Below are 21,046 nucleotides of genomic sequence, written 5' to 3'. Positions count from 1 at the left end.
CAAAGCTTTAAAAAGCAGGAGTGCAGTAAATTTCATTTGACTACCAGCATCCAAAGCAGAGCGTAGTGCCGCAGGTGCAGTTGGGAGAGTGACAGAGGGACTGGGGCTGATAACACACAGCAGTGGATCATGGGTGGGAGAAAAGGGGAGACAACACAAGCAGGAGAATAGAGGGAACATACAGAAGATTAAAAAGGAAGTAACAGAATAAGGGACGAGGGTGGAATTTATAAATAATTGAAAAACGTTTAACTTTTTCAGTGCCCTGCTGACATGCAGAGCCACACCTCTGTGGACATCACCTGATGTGCTGGCCTCATTGAAGTCAATTGTGAAACGCTCATTAACTTTAGCGGACAAAGAGTTCACCCGTTTTTACTGCATGCCCTGTGCTGCTGAGGTTTGTCATGTCACACTAAATATGTTTAATGAGTGCACATGGTATGCACAAGGTAAACCGAAGTATGATTGTAAATTGCTGGGGAACAGGGTAACCCTGGTAACACCCTTGATTCCAGCAGTTACATCAATGTCAAGTTGGAGTAACACCATGAAGAATTAGGTCCTTCATTTTTTTTCCCTCAGGCGGAAGACCTCTAGGGTAATTATATTGTGTGTATGCTTGATTTTATATATAATTAGTAAAACCTGTATAATATCACTTTGGTTAACATCTACACTTTCCTTTTTTAGTATTAAATCTAAAAGATTTATGCTGTAAAGTATCCTTGATAGAAAAACAAATTTTGATTTAATGTTGCAACCAGACAAACATCATTATATTTTCTTCTCCTGGGTCCTTTTTGAAATTTTGAATTCTGAATAAAACAGCTCAGTTGCTAGGATTCTTGGCAGCAGTTATCAGCCACCTGAAGTATCAGGGAATGACATGTATACTGAAGTGATGAGGTAGTGAGGTTTTGTTGACTTTTTCTGTGGATGCTACTCAGGAGCCTATCATGTTACGGTGTTCCTGCTTATGGACAGCGCTTTATAGTACATGAAAGATACGTGCATAGAATGTGTTGTGATTAGAGAGCAATGATGCATAGTTCTGTTGTGAACTAATTTTGCTTGTCATGTTTAAAAAGTCTAGGTATTATGTACTGTCATGTGAATCTTACATTAAATAGATTGGAATTTAAATGTCTTCAGTACAACATTGCTCATCTTTACAGTGTATAATCCTTCTTCCCTTCTTAGTGTAGATTAAACAGGTAGGTACCGCAGTGTGCTTTGCCAGTTCTGAAGGCTCAGTTTAGGAAAGCACAAATGCATATGCTTTATAGTCCACTCCAACTCAAGCAATTTAAATACTGTTGAAATCAAGGAGATGTTTATATTAAGCAGATGCTTAAATGCAGTTCTGAACAGACATGATTTCCTGAATTGGAAGCTGAGACTTTTAAATATTTGTACGCAGTATACTTCAGCACTTTTAGTAGTACATCATGAGGTATTAGCATAAATAATTGAAATTCCAATTAAAATAGGTTTTGTAGTGCTTTTTTCTGTTGTGTGTATTCACTAATTAATATAAGGTGGTAATTCATCAATTTTCTTGAATGGGTATCTTTGTCATTAATGCAAAGTAACAAAGTTCTGCCATAAGATAATATACAGTGGTAAGGCTGGGTAAGAATGTGAGTGAACAGAAATTAGAAAATTCCTTCTAAAAGTTTGCTTTGCTATCTGAGGCTCAAGGCACAGATGCAGAATCATCCAGAAAACTGTTAGCAAAAATTGACCATCCAGTTCTCATTACTCCCCCCCATGTGTGTAGTGTCCACTTTTGCACTCCCTCTACTGCGCATTCCCAATACTACCGTATAAAGAGTTAAAAATATAAGAGCTACACTCTACCCCCAATTCTTCATCTGCTCTGGAGTCTATTTTAGCGATATTGCTGCACTGAAAAAGTGGTGTTCCGTGGATGTAGAGAGGGCAGAATGTATCTCTTACTAATGCTACATGGGGATGAAAACACCTGTGGCTGGCCCAGGTCAGTGGACTCAGGCTTGTGAAGGTCAGGCTCCAGCGCTGAAAAATTGCAGTGTAGACATTTAGGCTCATGTTGGCGTTCAAGCTCTGGGACCTTGTGAGAATGTGGACTGGGGGCCCCAAAGCTCCATCCAAAGCCCAGATGTCTACACTGCAGTATTTAGCCCCAGAGCCCTACATGCCTGAGGCTACGTCTAGACTATAGGCTTCTTGCTCAAGAAGCTTTTTGCAGAAGAGATCTTCTGTAGAAACTTCTTGCGCAAGAGAATGTCCACAGTGCAAAAGCGCATCAAAAAAGCAATGCACTTTTGTGCAAGAGAGCATCCAGACTGTAAGCTGTGATTGCTATGGACAGCTTTTTCCTCTTCCTTCTTCTTGCGCAAAAAACCCCTCTTGCCCATCCACACACACCTTTTTGTGAAAGAGCTCTTGTGCAAAAAGGAGTTATTCCTCGTAGAAGGAATACCTACACTGGAAAAACCCCTCTGTTCTTTAATTTTACTTGTGTAAAAAGGCGCCTGAGGTGTGGACACTCCGTGAGTTTTTGTGCAAAAAATCTGTAGTGTAGACCTAGCTTGAGTCACCTGACTCAGGTCAGCCAGGTACTGGACATTTGTCCCTATGTAGATGTACCCAGAGAACTGTTTTTAAGGCTACTAACCAAGCCTTTCTGGAAACTACGTAAAGGAGCAAATTAATTGCAAAATAAAAGACTGGAGTACACAAATGAGACAAACACAAATGATTACCAGCAGTAATTACAATGGATATAAAACACTTTTATTAGTTTCTTAACTAACATTCTCCCCTTCTTTGATTTCTTTTTCTCTTTCTTATCCTCCCATCTTTTTTTTTTTTCATTCCTCTCCTACCCTTCTGCCTTCTTTGGATAAAATATGCTTTTTAAATATATAAATATATTGCGATATAAGAACATTAATATTATTAGGTCATTGATATCATACAGCGTTTTGGGGGCTCCCTGTCTCTCTTTTTTCAGATATGGTGAAAGAATTTGTAATATTTCATACTTGTTAGCATCAGTGCTTTGTTTGATGCTTTTGTTTTAGCGACAGCTGAAATAAATATTTACTGCACTGGGCCTACAGCTATGAAGGTGATTGATGACTGGAAGTGATTTGTACATAATCTGCTTGGTTATGTTATCTCCTAAGTGCATGTAATATTATGCCATTTCAAATGGTATCTAATGACCTTATGCACTGTGTTCTCTTTCTGTCTTGTAATACGAATTAATTTGACATCTTCTACACTGCTAAATTTGCAGGAATTGCATTGACAATGAAAATAACAAATATTGTGGATGCCCCGAATACTTTGTATTTAGTTGTTGTGTGTGTGGGGTGGAGAGAGGTGGCAGGGTTAAGATGGAATACTTTTGCTTTTACATTGATGAACTGAGAGCAGTGCTATAAATGAAAGTTCTGTGTTTATCCACAAAGGGAGTGTGATAGTGTGGTGGTAATGCTTACTTGTCATTTTCTTCACTCAAAACTTAGACGCTGACATCTGAGTAAAAATATGACAATAAACAAGACACAGGGTTGAATGCATGCACACATCTCTTAGAAGCTGCCAAGTTGTGTGGAGGTTGCACTGCATAGTTATACAGGTAGGGAAGCAATAAGGAACCATCATTAATCAGATCTCTCTTTTTCTTTATTTCCTGTGTGGAAATAGTCACTTCCCCCTCCCTCCCCCCACCTTTTTTAACTTTCCCCATGTCCCTTTAGGGTTCAGAGTTGAACTATCTCAGACCATTGTCCCTAGCTTCTTCCATTTCTACTGACTAGCTAAGGCTGCAGATTCCTCAGGGGTTCTCAAACTGGGGGTCATAACCCATCAGAGGGTCATGAGGTTATTACCTGAGGCTATGTCTAGACTGCAAGCCTCTTTCGAAAGAGAGCGTCTAGACTGCACGCGGAACTTTCGAAAGAGCAAGCCGCTTTTTTGAAAGAAAGCACCCAGTGAGTCTGGATGCTCTCTTTCAAAGAAGCCCTATTTACATTCAAGAACGCCTTCTTTCGAAAGAAGCACTTTCGAAAGAAGGCGTTCTTCCTCGTGAAATGAGGTTTACCGCCGTCGATAGAAAAGCCGCGTTCTTTCGATTTAATTTCGAAAGAACGCGGCTGCAGTCTAGACGCAGGTGAAGTTTTTTCGGAAAAAGGCTACTTTTCCCGAAAAAAACCCTGAGTCTGGACACAGCCTGAGTGTTGTGAGCTGACCTGGCACTGATATCCTGAGCCTCAGTTCAATTTAAATTAAATTAAATTAAATTAAATTAAATTAAATGTACCTGTTTTAATCTATAAGAAGGGTCACAGACAGAGGCTTGCTGTGTGAAAGACATTGCAAATACAAAACATCTGAGAACCGCTGTGAATCTAACACTACAGGATGATTCTAGTTACATTATGCAGCACAATAGTGCTTGCTGCCCAGAGTCTTTCTCTCAAGATTTGTTCCCTCACTTTGGGACTATTACTCAAGCACTTTTAGATGTGGGATTAAAATACATTTTTCCTTTAAAAAATTCCAATTGTATGTGTTTAAAACAGCACTTGTCCCACCTCTTGTAACTTTTAAAATGTGTCCTCTGTGCTATGTCTGCAGGTCATGTGTCTTTTGAATTTGTAAGAGTCAGTGCGAAAAGGAAATGTTCCCACCCCTGACAGAGCAGTTTCTAAATAATTGCGATCAGTACATAGCGTGGAGCAGATACAACAATGAGGTTCTTGGGTGACTGGTGCATAACTTTCCTGAGAACATTGTGGAGGTAGTAATTTGGCAAACTAAAATATGCTTTTTCTTTTATTTTCTTTTAACATGTTGAAATTCATTTACAAGTTCTAAGTGAATTCCCTTGCTGTTGGAGTTGTTTACAACCTCTAATTTGTGTACCATCTATTCCCCTTGCAAAGAACAGCGAGAGCTGTAATGGCTAGCAGGAAGCCATCATAGATGGCTCTGTTAGGATCTCTGTTTAGAAGAAAGGTGGAGCTGCACTTTCAGTGTACTATTGCAATTGATGGAAGTGAGACCCTGTGTAAGCCAGGGCTTCTCAAACTTTGTGATACCGTGACCCCTCTCTAAGTTGTTCACAACCCCCCTGGAGGGTTGGGACCCATAGTTTGAGAAACGCAGGTGTAAGCTGTTTTACAAATAAACCCACAGTTCGACCATCCCTTCAGATAAAGCTTTGGGACGCTGCATATCTAAAAGTGAGACACTTAACTGTAGAGGAAAGGGTAGTCTGTGTACTGTTAAATGAAAGGCAAGGAAACATTTAGATCCATTCACAAGTTAAAGTGAAGAGACTAACAAATATACATTATAGTATTGTGAGCTTTGGTGTGCAAAACCCGCTTCTTCAGATGAGCTTGATATTTTTGTTAGTCTCTAAGGTGCCACAGGACTTCTCATTGTTTTTAAAGTTGCAGACTAACATGGCTATCCCTCTGAGACTTTTGAAGTGAATAGAGTCCTTGCTAGACCAACTTGCTTTGCAGATTTTTATGTTGAGATCGCTGCTGTTTGCTTGCAATTGAGAATCATTTCTAATTGAGATTTATTTTTGAGTTATCTTTTGCATTTTGGTAAGGATTGTCCTTTTTGGGAAAATGATAACAAATGTATATCACATTTGGAAAGTTTTTCCTTCAGATTTAGAGAAGCATCTCATATATTTAAACCAGGTTTCTGACCTCATTTCTCAATGGAGTTTCAAATGGAAGAAACTAAAAGTACTAATTAGTGCCTCATTAAGTACTTACAGTCAAGTATGATAATTTTCTTGAAAGGATAATGTAGTAGATGAATAAATGTATTCTCCTTTAAAAATGAAAATGAAGTCATTTTATGTTAGAGACATTTCATTTTTTAAAAAAGATAAACCAAATATATGTTATAACTTAGAGACGTTGTGAGGCCATTAATTCTGTACATTAAAAAAAAATTTAGTGCATAGGGCCACATTTTCAAAAGTGTCATTTAAATTTACCCCTGAAAATTAGGCACCAAAATAGCATGCACAGTTGTAGGAATTGCATACACAGATGTAGACATGTGATTGTGCTGTAGCCTCAGTGCGTTGACAGAACTCTATCTACTCTGTTTCACTACTTCCTTGTGGTGTTTGGGTCTTCTAGCAGTGGAGTGAAAAGCATTTTTAAGTAGGGAATTGTGAATGTAAACTTAAAAAAGTTAGAAGAGGGGGGAATTACAGGCAGTATAGTGTCTGGTACAATTTTAACTCGTTTTAAAAATGTGCCTAAAACTCATAATTCCCTTTAATACAAATGCTTTACATGCAAAATACTCTGTTTAATCTAGTGAATTCTTGTGGTCTGAGAGAAGAAACATATTGCAGAATAGAAAGCAGTTTAATATTCTGATAATAAAATAATTTTAGGTCATGGCCTTTTCTTTTGTGTATTTTCATTTCTTCTTGTGCTAAAATTCTTTTTGCTGCATGAGTGAGCAGATCAGTTTGAGCCTCCTGGGATTTTTGGGTCTCGCAGCTGGAAATCCCTCCCTCAATTTTACCATTGATAAACAGTCACAAAGGGAATCTAGAATAGAGGAATGGGAGGAAATAGAACAAATGTGTACTCTTGGAATTGAATCACAAAAGAGTTAACTAATGTAGATACAGTATTGAACAAGTTGCATTCCTTTGCACGGTCAGAGTTAATTAGCTGTGGTCTTAGCATTTGTAGTTGGCCTCAAAGTCATGCAAGAAATCAGCTGTCTATTGTTGTCTTATTGCAGATACTCTGAAAGAGTATTACAACACATTTTTTTTCTTTTCATAGACTATTTGATTTGACCTTCAGGAATTCCAAGACACAACAGGAGGTCAAAGACTACACATACAAAATGCTTTTATTGTTAATTTATAAAATGTGGCTTTCACTAATAAAATACAAATCTGACATTTATGGAGCTGTATTAATGAATGCAGCAGTATAGGCCCAATTCTACTTCCAGGGAGACTAAGAGCAATTGATTTCAAGGAGAGCAGATCCAAGCCCTCTATGATACCTGGCTAACCATGTTTAATTTTACTCTGATAATGGTAAAAATAATAGACACACAAATATTGGAATTATTTAGAATTAAATATTTATAAAACTTATTTTGATGCAGTTATGTATAATGGTATTTGTAGTTAGCTTCTTTGGGGATGAGATTATAAATTAAAAGCAGTTTGTATTTGAGTTTACTATGCTTTATTTTAATGCATTTTATGTCCCATCTGTTTTTATTGCTGAACTACTCAAGCAATTATTTATTCTCTAGTTATTATTATATATTTATATTGTGCGTAAAGGCCATTGCCAGGTTGGGACCCATTGTGTCAAGGTCTGTAGACATATGATAAGTGACAGTCCTTGCCTCAGAGAGCTGCGACTTTCACCATCACTGATTTCAAAGTGGAGAAGGAGAGTGCTTAGCACTATGTAGGATCAAGCCCCTTGTGAGTCTTTTACTCTTTCAAGTTGTACCATGAAGCTGTCATCTTGGTTCATCTTCTGGTCTCAAGGGGAAGAACCAAAAGAGTACGAACCATCCACTCAAAGAAGATGAACCAGATATCTCTCCCAAAGCTTGGCAGAGTGCCATATGATGAAGGGCGTCTCCTCTCGTGTCAAGATAAAGTGAAAATATACGCTGTAAATATCCTTAAATCAAACTCTAATCTAAATTAAATCTAAGCTCTCAAGCAGCATTTTTCTTGCTTTGCCTAGCAGTACATTTCTGTTTATCGATGGAAATATTTTTTGGTGAGTCTGTGTGGGTGAAGTGAAATTGACATTTACCTATCTTGACTGATTAAAAATCTAATCCTTCCAGTTCTACCTATTGATTAGATTCATGTGCTGTTTGTTGATTTTTCTAATGAACTGAAAAAGCAAAATACTATCAACTGAAGTGTAAAAACAATATTTAAATCAGAATGAAGTATGAAAAATCGGTGTATGAATTGTCAATACAAAACCAAGGAATTGCTTTCATTTGAAACTGAGCAGAAATTAGGTAAAATAAGAATAGAAATGTAGCCGTGTTAGTCTGGTCTAGCTGAAACAAAAAGCAGGACTATGTAGCACATTAAAGACTAACAAGATGGCTTATTAGGTGATGAGCTTTCGTGGGCCAGACCCACTTCTGCAGATCAAATTTTCTTCCACACTTTTCTTCCACTATTTGATCTGAGGAAGTGGGTCTGGCCCACGAAAGCTCATCACCTAATAAGCCATCTTGTTAGTCTTTAACGTGCTACATAGTCCTGTTTTTTGTTTCGGTGAAATAAGAGATATTCTAAGTTGTTTTTATTGCCCTAGAATTTTGACTCAATAGGATTCTTGTTTTTGTTAACCCAGAAGAACTGCAGTTGGTCAGCACCCAAATTTCTTAGGTTTCCCATTTTTGCTCTGCCTGAAACTTTACTTCTGTGGGGATGAATTGGCTCTCAGTGCATTTGCTGCTTCATCATAATGAAAGTACATATGAAAAGTACAATGTGTCCTCATCCAAGATAGGCTCCCAGCAGTGTTCCTTGTAAACTGAGTGGTTGGGCAGCCACCCAGGAGAGATTCAGGTGCTACCCAGCTGATTAGCAGAGTGCCCACAGCCAGCAGCATGTGTTTCTTCTAGTGGTGCACATCTGCACCTATCTTGGTGCATGCAACAAAGTTTATTCCACATATGGACGGAAAATTTTAGACGGAATATTGGTTCCCGGTATGAACATGTTATATTAACACAGCCAATTTTTCTTGATAGCTGGTTGGTATGATAAACAGTGACCGCATGCAGATGCAGGGTGTGATCGATAAAAATGAAAGACTATCTTTGACTAGATGAAATAGGGGAATGGCTGATGAACCACAGAAATAAGTTACACTGCATTAGCCTTAAGAGACTTGGAGCCACAAAAAGAAAGTTGCCTCCTAGTCCTGTGCAGAGCACTTATTGCATCTTGAGTGTTTTGACTTAGGGACGGACAAAATGCCAAGTCATGGAAGAGGAACGTAGGGGGTAAGCCATGACCGTACATTGAAATACTCTTGATAGCTTCACTCCACGCAGCAAAAATGATCCTGTCTGAAGGTGTTTTCTATTTAATATGAAAGTGTTGGAAAAAAGCCAGCCATCAGTAGACATTTTTATCTGAAATCGTGGCCCTGTAGTTGAAAGTATTACAGCTTTTGGCAACTGTGAAGCTAACAGGATGGAAGCAATGCGAACAGCAGCTAAAATTATAGCCGCAGTTACCAAAAGAAATTCATTTACTGACATGTGACTGCAGCATTAACTCTCTATTAAAATGGCAGCTATATTTGAAAGAGGTTTTAATGCAAATGGTGAAGATGTTCTTTCTCTTTTAGTTTTCACTGTCTGTATATATTACTTCATTGTTCTTTCGCCGCATATAGTTGAAGTACAATTCACTTGCTTCTAATAGAAAAACAAGGGCAGTCCAGTAGATAGGGCTTAGGACCGTCATTTAGGACAGTAGTTCCCAGCCTTTATACCGTGGACTGGCAAACCCATTCACAAACTTTTGGTGGACCGGTAACATTTTATTTGTAAATGTGAATATTAATTATAATGCGTAATTATGAATGAATGTGCAAATATACAAATAAAATGTTACCGGTCCACCAAAAGTTTGTGAAAGGGTTTGCCAGTCTGTGGTATAAAAAGCCCCGGTCCCTAGAGTCCCTCAGTGCAAGCTCTAACCCCTAGAGCCCCCCACCCCTCCACTACCTCCAGCGCCAGACACTGATCCTGAAGTCCCCTGCACCCAACCCCCCCAGTGGCATCCTCCTGTCCTCAGAGCCTCCCAGTGTCAGCCCCCCATCCCAAACACCAGAGTGTCAGCCCCCTTTAGAGCCCACCATCGCCAGACCCCCCCCGTGCCAGCCTCCTGTGTCCAGAGTCCCACTGCACCCAACCCCCCTGAGCGCTCCCCACTGCCAGCTCCCAGTCCCTAATATTAGCCCCATCTCCAGTCCCTTCCAGTGTCAGCCCCCACCTCTTAGAGCCCCACACTCCTTAGAGCTCCCCAGTACTGTCCCCAGAGCCCCCTCATATTAGCTTCACCCCCAGAGCTCCCCAGTGCCAGTCCTCGCCTCTTAGAGCCCCCCATTCCCAGAGCCTCCCATTACTAGCTCCATTCCCGGAGCCCACAGTGCCTGCCCTGCAACCCTCACCTAGCCCTGTGCTGCCTCTCAGCCCCCAGCTGAGGGCTGTTTCCTGGGTCACAGCTGCTCTAAGGCTCCATGCCAGGTTCCACACAACCCTCCTGTCACACAGCAAACCTGATTTTCTGCCGGGGGCGGGGGGAGAGGAGACCCTGGCCCTGCCTGGTGCTAGTTGACTGAGAGGCGGGTCAGGACATGCCTCTCCCACCAGCCGTGACAGGACAGGAGGCACTGGGTGGTACATCCTAGCCCTCAGAGCCACTGTGGCCCAGCTGGTCCACAGCCCAGCGGTTGGGAACCGCTGAGCTAGGAGTCCTAGTTTTATTCCTAGTTCTGTCACTGACTCACTGCATGGCCTAGCACAAGTCACTTCCCTTCATACCACTCAGTTTGTCATGCCCTCAAATATTCATGCAGGGAACTTACAATAATGTACGATTCCTTCCTGTAGTTCAAACAGCTCTTTCCAGAGAGTTACAGTATGGCCCCTGAATCTGGCTGTAGGTTAAACCTAACTGAGCAAACTGCTCACTCCTCTGAGTGCAAGGAGCGGCACTGGGAGAGACTGTGCATACCTCTGGGCCAGTCTCTCCAGGGTTTTTCCTGGGATGGTACAGTTTTGTGATGCTTCCTACCCAAGACAGTGTGAAAGCCTTTAATCTCAGTGTGAACTTCAGTCACAGATGCCTGCCGCTAGGGTAGGACTTCACTTCTGATGTACAAGATTATTTTAGGGCAGTCTTTCCATCACACTTGTGCTGGAAGAGACCTCATACTTATAGGTCAAGTCCAAACCTCTGCGCCTGATGGAAAGGGATTCTTTGTGCCAGTCGTCTGAGTGTGACAGAACAAGAGTTGAGGTCTGTTAATGAGATGTGCAATGTAAAAACTAAGCATGATTAGAAGTCTCGTGTGTGAGTTACAGAGAGAGAAAACCTGAACTATTGAATTTGAATTCCTTTTAGACTATTAGGAGTTGAAAGTCATTTTATATGTCACCCCAAAGGTAACTTCTCCTGCATTTGCAATAAAATCTCTTAGTATCATGAGGCGTTAATCTTCTCCATTCAGTGATATGCAAACCACTATGACTTTTTTGTAAATTTGATAGAATTTTATTCATTCAAAAGGTGACAGTCAGCAGAACCAGTTAATTAGCACAAGAATCAATGTGCTTATTCCTGGGATAGGGAACCCTATGAATGCATTTTAACCCATGTCTCCCTTAGTCACACTAGCATAGAAGCAATGGAACCTTAACTTCGTGCGTCCATTGTGAATTCTGACCGTTTTCTCCCATGTGTTTTGCCTCTATGTCAGTAAGGCTATATCTACACTGCTGTTTTGTTTTTTCCCACAGAAAAAGTATGCAAATTGCGGTTCGCAATTTGCATACCTTTTTCTGATTCTTTTTTCGGAAGAGACTTTTTTGAAATTTGGCCTATCTACATTAGGCCTAATGTTGGAAAAACCTCCTCTTTTGGAAGAGCCCTCATTTCTCATAAAATGAGGAATACAGGACTTCCGAAAGAACGTGTCTGCTCTTCCAAAAAAAAAAAAAAAAAAAATCGGAAAAGCAGACGTGTTCCCTCCATAGTGTAAAGTTTTTCCATAGTGTAGACATAGCCTAGATTTAGTGGCCTTTATCCAGCAGAGCAGAGCTTCCTGCTCCAATTCCTACTACTCAATGCCTACCCTCAAAAACCTTTTAAATCCCACTCCTGCTATTATAATGATTCCAATCCTTCATGTTTACAGGTGACACTAGGAGAAAGGGGGCACCATGCACAAAGGTATATGGTTGACTCATCCTGGAGCCCAGCTCTGGCCCTGAAGCCTGAGTTAGCACTTTAACAGTGTGACAAAACAGAAACAGCAGTGTGATATCACCATTAGTAGCAACTCATTGGATCTTACATTGATGCAATGTATGGAATCCAGTGAGTGTGGACTGTGTTAATGTGTGCTATGTTTTGCATGACCGCTATAGAGCTAGATAGTTGCTTTGCAGAGCCAGATGTGCAGACTCCTGTAATACGTATCCACACTTTTCAGTGGATATCGCTGCCTCTGATTTTTAAGTCCCACACACTTACATTTTAAAATATTGCATTTCCAGTGAAGAAGTCATATTATAGCAAGGAGGTTTTCTGTTACCAAGTCATACCTTGTTTTTCTGTCAGTTTGTGAGGGTGCAACAGGAGGATGGGGTCAATACTAGCCCTTAGTAGTTGTTTGTTGATTGAGGTCTGGCAGAGCTTTTTACATTCTGGGCTTATTTTTTGTTTTTCATTTACATATGGAAAGAAAAAATTGAGTTCCCAAAAAATGAAAAGAGAAGTGAATGAGTGACTGAGTGAGCGAGTGTTTCTGATGAGGAGGAAATATCATGCAGGATTAAAATAAAAGTGCCTGTTGGTGCAAGGAGGATATATTTGGCATTAACAGTGTCACTCTTCAAAAAGATTCTAAAGAATGAGAATACTTCAGAGACTAAACCACAGATCTTTGCCACTTGCTGATGTTCTGAGATATAGGCATGCTGGTTTATCAGAATATATTCCTCCAGGAAGGCTCTGTGGTGGGGAATATTTAAGCGTGCATTGTACTTTGCTGCAGCTGTGGATTTTTCTTTCTTTTTAAAAACATCTCAGCTGCCATTCCTGCTAACGATGTTAAATTTAGATTAATCAGCTAATTGAATAGTCGATGCAATCTGCATCGCCTATTCAATTAGTCAATAAGGGCACCTCCGCCTTTGAAATGTGGCAAGAGCCTTGGTGGCTCTTGCTACATTTCAAAGGCAGAAGCACCAGGAGAACCTGGAGCCAGCAGGGGACTCAAGCCATCCCCCGTGCTCCCTGCTTTTGAAATGTACAAGAGCCCCCCCTGGGATTCTTGTACATCTCAAAATAAAAGCACGTGCAGGGAGCACAGGTCCCTCGCTGACCCTGTTCTTGAATCCGCTTCTGGCCTTGTGCTCCCTGCGCACACTTTGCTTTTGAAAAGTACAAGAGCCGGGGGGGAAGGGGCTCTTGTACATTTCAAAAGCAGGGAGTGTGGAGCCAGCAGGGGACCGCTTGAGTCCCCCACTCATCCCCTGCTCCTGTAGCACTTCTGGCTCTTGCTACATTTCAAAGATGGAAGTGCCACCAGTTCCCCGCTGCCCCGCCCGGAAACGGTGCTGCGGGGAACTGGCTTTTAAGCCAGCTCCCCCCTGCACCTGCTCCTGCTCCCCCCCCTTGCTGCCTCTCTCTGATAGAGGTGACAAGCGGGGTGGGGTGGGCGGAACGACTAGCTGAGTCGACTATCCGATAAGCATATGCTTATCGGATAGTTGACTAATCGCGTACATTCCTGCATCGTCTCCTTAATTCTGTTCCTATTCAGATAGAGCTAAGGACAGAATGTTGGGATAATTATATCTTCTCTTCCCTCACTGTGGCTTCTTTCATCCCACGATGGACACCTGCACAAAGCCTAGCTGACTTCACATATGCTGGGATTGGCCTGCATGGAGCTGCTTGCAGGATTGAGGCCTAAACACAATGCAGATGGAATTTTAGGAGAAGCAAACAGGCAGACTTGCAAGTGTCTAATGAGCAAATGCAAATTGAGATTTTTCTGAGGGCTCATAATTTGACCACATTTTGGTGAGAGTTTATCAGGGGTATATCTTTCTGCACTTCCTGTGCAAAGGCTACCTCCCTGCCAAATTCCAGAGGTGCTAGAGGTTTCTCAATGAAGCGGTAATAATAATAATTATTTTTAACATATACAAAACAGTGTGCGTTTCCTTAACCACTTTCTCAGAAATGGCTGAACCTTTATTGCTGAGGTTAAACTGAACTGTGGTTTTGGTCAACCTTAGCTTTAAGTGGAGGTACTCGCTTTTCAGGACTGTTGACCATTTGTGCACACCATAAGGATTGTCCTTGTTTAGGAAGCAGCGTATAACATTGGCAAACCATTTTTTTTACCCTCCAGCAATTGCATTCTGAAAATATGGTCGTCTTTACTAAGTAGAAAGGGGAACAGAATGACTACCCTGACAGAGTTAAAACGAAACTTTGAGTTATTCTGTCTATAGAGTGTGATGACATTTGAGGGTGGCTGTGATAAAGATATTGATAGGAGATTAAGAAAAGCAAACCCTGCTTGTGGAAGGATGAACAGCATTTGGTTAAATAGATCTCCACAGCATGCTAAAGGTCAGATTAGATCATGTGACTGTACTGAACCTGCTACTGTGTGGAGCAGAGACTTGGGCCGTGACAATAGATAACAAAAAGAGATTGGAGGCTGCCCATCACAGATGACTGAGGAAGATATTAAACATTTCATGCAAAAACAAAATAATAAATGTGAGCATGAAGGAGCTGGCTGAACAGGATGTCTTAGAAAAAACTGGTCAGTGAGGAGGGAGAAACAGTAACAGGAAACTTGGAAATGGCAGAGATGCTCAATGACTTCTTTGTTTCGGTCTTCACCGAGAAGTCTGTAGGAATGCCTAACATAGTGAATGCTAGTGGGAAGGGGGTAGTTTTAGAAGGTAAAATAAAAAAAGAACAAGTTAAACATCACCTAGAATAGTTAGATGCCTGCAAGTCACCAGGGCCTGATGAAATGCATCCTAGAATACTCAAGGAGCTGATAGAGGAGGTATCTGAGCCTCTAGCTATCATCTTTGGAAAATCATGGGAGACAGGAGAGATTCCAGAGGACTGGAAAAGGGCAAATATAGTGCCCATCTATAAAAAGAGAAATAAGAACAACCTAGGAAACTACAGACCAGTTAGTTTAACTTCTGTGCCAGGGAACATAATGGAGCAAGTAATTAAGGAAATCATCTGTAAACACGTGGAAAGTGGCAAGGTGATAGGGAACAGCCAGGTTGGATTTGTAAAGAACAAATCATGTCAAACCAATCTGATAGCTTTCTTTACTAGGATAATGAGTCTTGTGGATAAGGGAGAAGCGGTGGATGTGGTATACCTAGACTTTAGTAAGGCGTTTGATATGGTCTCGCATGATATTCTTATCAATAAACTAGGTAAATACAACTTAGATGGGGCTACTATAAGGTGGGTGCATAACTGGCTGGATAACCGTACTCAGAGAGTAGTTATTAATGGTTCACAATCCTGCTGGAAAGGCATAACAACTGGGGTTCCGCAGGGGTCTGTTTTGGAACTAGCTCTGTTCAATATCTTCATCAACGATTTAGATATTGGTGGTATAGAAAGTATGCTTATTAAGTTTGCAGATGATACCAAGCTGGAAGGGGTTGCGACTAATCTGGAGGATAGGTTCATAATTCAAAATGATCTGGACAAATTGGAGAAATGGTCTGAGGTAAATAGGATGAAGTTTAATAAAGACAAATGCAAAGTGCTCCACTTATGAAGGAATAATCAGTTTTATACATACAGAATGGGAAGCGAAGGTCTGGGAAGGAGTATGGCAGAAAGGGATCTAGGGGTTGTAGTGGACTACAAGTTGAATATGAATCGGCAGTATGATACTGTTGCAAAGAAAGCAAACATGATTCTGGGATGCATTAACAGGTGTGTTGTGAGCAAGACACGAGAAGTCATTCTTCCACTCTACTCTGTGCTGGTTAGGCCTCAATTGGAGTATTGTGTTCAGTTTTGGGCACCGCATTTCAAGAAAGATGTGGAGAAATTGGAGAGGGTCCAGAGAAGAGCAACGAGAATGATTAAAGGTCTAGAGAACTTGACCTATGAGGGAAGGCTGAAGGAATTGGGTTTGTTTAGTTTAGAAAAGAGAAGATTGAGGGGGGGACATGATAGCAGTTTTCAGATATCTAAAAGGGTGTCATAAGGAAGAGGGAGAAAACTTGTTCATCTTGGCCTCTGAGGATAGGACAAGAAGCAATGGGCTTAAACTGCAGCAAGGGAGGTTTAGGTTGGACATTAGGAAAAAGTTCCTAACCGTCAGGGTAGTCAAACACTGGAATAAATTGCCCAGGGAGGTTGTGGAATCTTCATCTGTGGAGATATTTAAGAGTAGGTTAGATAAATGTCTATCAGGGATGGTCTAGACAGTATTTGGTCCTGCCATGGGGGCAGGGGACTGGACTCGATGACCTTTCGAGGTCCCTTCCAGTCCTAGTATTCTATGATTCTATGATCATGAAAGAAGGTTCAGGTGATTGGGACATGTACACTGTTTGGAAGATGGAAGACATACTAGGCAAGCATTGAAGGAAAAAGAAAGTGAGCAAAGCCAAGAAAGAATTGGCAGAAGATATAGAATGGACTGTCTTTGCTTGGGAAGAGGTATCACAACTAACAAGCAGCCGTAATCAGTATTGGAACTGGATTGCCCCATATATCAGTGGCACCGGAGGAACTACTGAGGTCTAAGGCCAGCCACTGATGCCTTCCCATTCCTCTTTCCACTGCTCCCATTCTGTTTGATGCCTTGGAAGAAACAAGTCAGTCTAGGGGACTATTTTTTTCCAGAAACTTGGACCTTCCGTTCCCTTATTTCTTGTGGGTATTTTTTACCCGATCCTATTTTACTTTTTTTATTCTGTGTGGAAGCAGCTTAAGCTACTTGTCTGCCAGCCCTCTTAGCACTGACTGTGCTCAGGAAGCAAACTACCAGGCTTCAGCCATATCATCTCCTTGTGAAATTAAGGTGACTCTGGCAGTTGCTGAGAGACCTGTTGGTTTGTTGAAGCTCACTTTCACTTTGGCCATTAGATTTTCGGCCATCAGAATTTTGTATAACAATTACTGTAGGTAGTGGATGTTGCCCTTCCCTTTCTCCTGTCTGGTCAAATGGCTATTCTAATCAAAAGTCATCTTGGAGACTCAAGCAGCAAAAGCCATGGTCAGTAGTAAGAAACGCTTGCGTGTTGGTTTGGTCAGAAGAAGACTGCTGCGGTATTATTCCAGAAATCTTTCACTAAGGGTACGTCTAGACTATAGATTTTTATCGACAGAGGCTTTGTCGACAGATACTGTCGACAAAGCCTCTGTCGACAAAGCAAGCCGCTTTTTCGACAAAGAGTCTAGACGCTCTCTTTGAAAAAGCACAGTGTGGATGTAATAACGCCTTTTGTCGACAGAATGATGGGATAGGATGAGGTTTACCACCGTCGACAAAACTGCAGCATTCTGTCGACTTACTGTCGATAGAACTCGGCGGTAGTGTAGACGCAGGTATAGTTTTGTCGACAAAAGTCCACTTTTGTCGACAAAACCTGTAGTCTAGACACACTGTTAGGGTTCCTGATAGATACTGAGAGGAGCTCCATAGGTCCTCTGAATTATTGTTTCCTGAGGCTAAAGGCTCTGATTATTGTGCTGTTATCTCAGGACTTCCCATCATTCCATTCGCTAATAAATCTGTTGAGAGGGATGGCTTTCTGCCAGGATCTAGTTCCATGGGCTCAACTTTGTCTAAGCCCGTTGAAATAGATTCTTCTCATGGAAGGTCTGCAGATCAGAATCTTGGCTATCAAGTAGTGATACTCAAGTAGGTCAAGATGTTCTTTGTATAGTGAACAGACATAAATAATAAAATAAAGGGAATGCCCCTGCAAGACCCCTCCCAAAGGCTCCTTGTGATGATAGACTCAAGTCTGCTGGGTTGGGGAGTTTGTACAGAGCCTCCTCTAGTTTAAAAACGGTCCTTTTCAGGGAGCCCTTTCCTATTTGGAATCTCCCAGAGTTCAGAGTTGGCCACCTTCCTCTGGTCAAGTTAAGAAAGATTTGCCAACATCCTTTCTCTAATGTTCTCATTGCTCACAAAAATCATAAAAGGGGATCAAGTTGCAAATCTCCTTTCAAGGATATCTCCCTCCTTTTCAAGCACACAGTATGCCATCTTCCATTCATGCGCTAAGACAAAGTGTACTAATCAGTGGTATAAATAGGAAGCAAACTCATCACAGGCAGAAGCCTTTGAGCAGATCCTGGTCTCAAACAGTAGTAGAAACTCTATGAAATCTGTGCATATACCTGTTTCCTGCAACAGAAAACCAAAATGCAAATGACCTCTGCAACAGATACAAGGGCATGGAGGAAGAGGCCCAAGCTGCCTTCATCATGAAGTGGCTCTTTCATCCAACCTACACACTTTTTCCCATCTCTAATTTTGGAGGGTTATAAAGAAAATTGAACAGGATCATTTTAATAGTAACCCAGTGGCCAAGCTGTTGTGATTAGCATTATGTCAGCTGATATTAGCCCACCAGTTGATTTGTCCCTGCAACAATCCATATTGCCCGAAGGCAATGCTATGTCATGATCACAACTGAGCACTGATATTAGGCTGGCCTGTGAAAAGGTACTCTGATAAATCTAAGACTATTAAACAGAGTTCTGACTACTTTCCTAGAGAGAAATCATGACCCCATTGAAATGAATGGGGAAACTCCTATTGACTTCATTGAGGCCAGGATTTCACTACTTATTTTCGGAAAGGAGGACACCTTGGCTATTTATTACAGAATCTGGACAGTGTTCTTTTTCTGGTAGAGGAACAGGAAGTTTGAAGCTAATGCCATGTATGCAGATTTTGGCCATTCAATAACTATTTCTGATGAATTTGTTTACATTTTAAATTATTCAAAAGTTTGATTCATTTTGTATCCCCTTGTACTTTCAGATTACATTTTTGGAACGTCTCAACTGGAGCTGTGGAGAAAAAGAAAGGAAAGGAGGCAGTGCCTGAATGGTAGGAAAATTTGTCATCCATGGCAGATGCCACCTGTTTGACTTGGAACTGGAGTGAGGTAGAGGGAAAGGAATTATCTTTTTGGTGAACTCTGATATAATGCAACTTATTCTACACCTCTTCATCAAAAGGACTTGATGTCTGAATTAATGCGTTTCCATAGTTTTTTATTGAAAGCAGAGTGGCATTTTTTTCCACATTACAAATTGTACCATGATTAGGACATCATGTTGCAATACCTTCATTACCACCACTACATTATTACTATAAATAGACCCTTTAGAACAGACATTTAGCGGAAAGAAAACTTTTTAAAAAAATTGCATGTTAGACAGATTAGACAGCATCCCTGACTCAGCATTCAGCATTTCTTATTGATAATGAATTTCTGCCGAGTAGCAGTCTCACTTTATTTTCCAGGTGAGTGGTGGTGGTGTGTGTCCTGCAGAAAGAGAGCTTAATCCCAAATAAAGTAGAGGAAGTTAAATTGGTAATTGTTCTGAGCAAGGAATTTGCATGATGGCTGGAGCACCAGCTTCCCCCATTTTTCCTTTGTTTTCAGGGAGATAGATACCTATGGTTTCTTCCTTCCTCATAGAACTTAATATTTTTAAAGAATGTGTGTACATCAAGGATTTAGCTATCTAGTCTTTCTGCCCTTACAATAACAGCAGTGGTAATGCCAGCAGTGTTGGTTTCTGGATTTTGAGCTCCTCCAACCACACACAATGAAACAAAGAATGCACACAGCAAAATGCAGTATACTTTAATCCTTGGTGAGGAAGGCCCTTTATCTCCCTATATCTTGTGTCCCTTCCCATTAGCCTCCTGGGTCTGCTCCTCCTTCTCCCTCTGGGCTTTTGTGTTCTCATCTTCATCAAGGTCCTGACATGCTGCATCAGCTAATGGATGGCTGTTTTGTCAGGACAAAATCTAGTTCTTCAAAGAAGGGCATCCCAGGAAGCTGGGTTATTGTCCCAGCATCTTAATAATAATTAATAATCAATGCATAGGTCTTCTCTGCTACTACTTTTCTGTATATCTCCATGCACGTTACAAAGGACAGAAGGATGTTGTGGTGGTACTGCTTTGCATTATCTTCACTGCCCCGACACCTTATATAACTCTATTGGTTGTGAACCTTAGAGGTTAGGTGTGCCCTGGTCACTTCATTGTCCCAAATCCCAAGGAAGAGCCTTATGTTGGGCTTTGGCCAGCTCCTTGGTTGAGTGAATACATTCCCTTTAGTAGGTAGTAACTCAGGGGTGGGCAATAATTTTTGAAGTAGCCCTGGGCCACCCTGGAAGGGGTGGGGCCTAAATAGGAAGGGGGCAGGGATACCCCACCCCCAGACCATGATTGGTCTGGGGGTGGGGGAGACCCTTTGCCCCCCCTTCCCACTAAGCACTCATGCCCTGGAAGAGGCTTGGCATGCTCCCCCACCCCCAGGCCAATCAGGGCCTGAGGGCAGGAGAGGGCGGGAAGCCTCTTCCCACCCTACGAGGAGCAATGTGGCACTTGGAAGTGCTGCGGGCTCCTCACAGGGCTGGGACAGGGCGAAAGAAGCTTTATGCAGCTCCCCCGCCCCCAGTCCTTGATTGGCCTGGGGGTGGGGGAGCACGCAAAGCCTCCTCCACTCTCCCCCCCCCCCCCCGCCCTGTGAGCAGCGCGTGGCACTTCAAAGTGCCACGTGCTCGTGGTAGGGTGGGAAGAGGCTTCATGTGCTCCTCTGCCCCCAAACCCTAATTAGCCTGGGGGTGGGGGAGCAGCAGGGCCTCCTAGCTGGATCCGTCCTGCGGAGGCCCTTTTGCCCACCCCTGTAGTAAATGCTGGTGTTCAGAAGTTCTCTAGTTACCTCGCAAGTGCTGAACATTATATACTATGATGGGATTTCCTGTTACTCAGTGGATGCCCGTAGCAATGAGGAACAGAAAGCTAGAGGGGTGGGGGTGGGAAACCGGATATGAATCACTCATTGTGAAATGTGAAGTATTTATGTTGTAGGATGGAGTTTGGGAGGACTAGCTGACTTTGGTAGCTGTGCCGTTGTGGTTTTATGTCCACTCTGGTGAGAAACTGTTGAGGAACTTTTATACTCAGCC

At 41.8% G+C, this 21,046-nt stretch overlaps 1 protein-coding gene across 19 annotated transcripts in view; it reads left to right on the top strand.

Annotated features, from left to right (window-relative positions):
- The window catches only part of ATXN1 (ataxin 1), a 291,336-nt gene that overhangs the window by 95,988 nt on the left and 174,302 nt on the right, over positions 1-21,046 (top strand). For 16 of the 19 annotated variants that reach the window (XM_075921210.2, XM_075921216.2, XM_075921217.2 and 13 more), the window contains one exon: positions 18,876-18,944. The exons of 1 other annotated variant lie outside the window; for it this stretch is intronic. The gene's annotated coding sequence lies outside the window, so the exon portion shown is untranslated. Of the gene's footprint in view, positions 1-3,521; positions 4,019-6,836; positions 7,882-18,875; positions 18,945-21,046 lie in introns of those variants that run through there. 2 more of the 19 variants (XR_016348853.1, XR_016348852.1) reach the window with 2 other exon arrangements.

This window comes from Pelodiscus sinensis, chromosome 2 (genome assembly GCF_052426305.1).
Source record: "Pelodiscus sinensis isolate ZL-2025 chromosome 2, ASM5242630v1, whole genome shotgun sequence".
In the NCBI taxonomy this organism is placed as follows: Eukaryota; Metazoa; Chordata; order Testudines; family Trionychidae; genus Pelodiscus; species Pelodiscus sinensis.
This window is presented reverse-complemented; position numbering and strand designations above follow the sequence as displayed.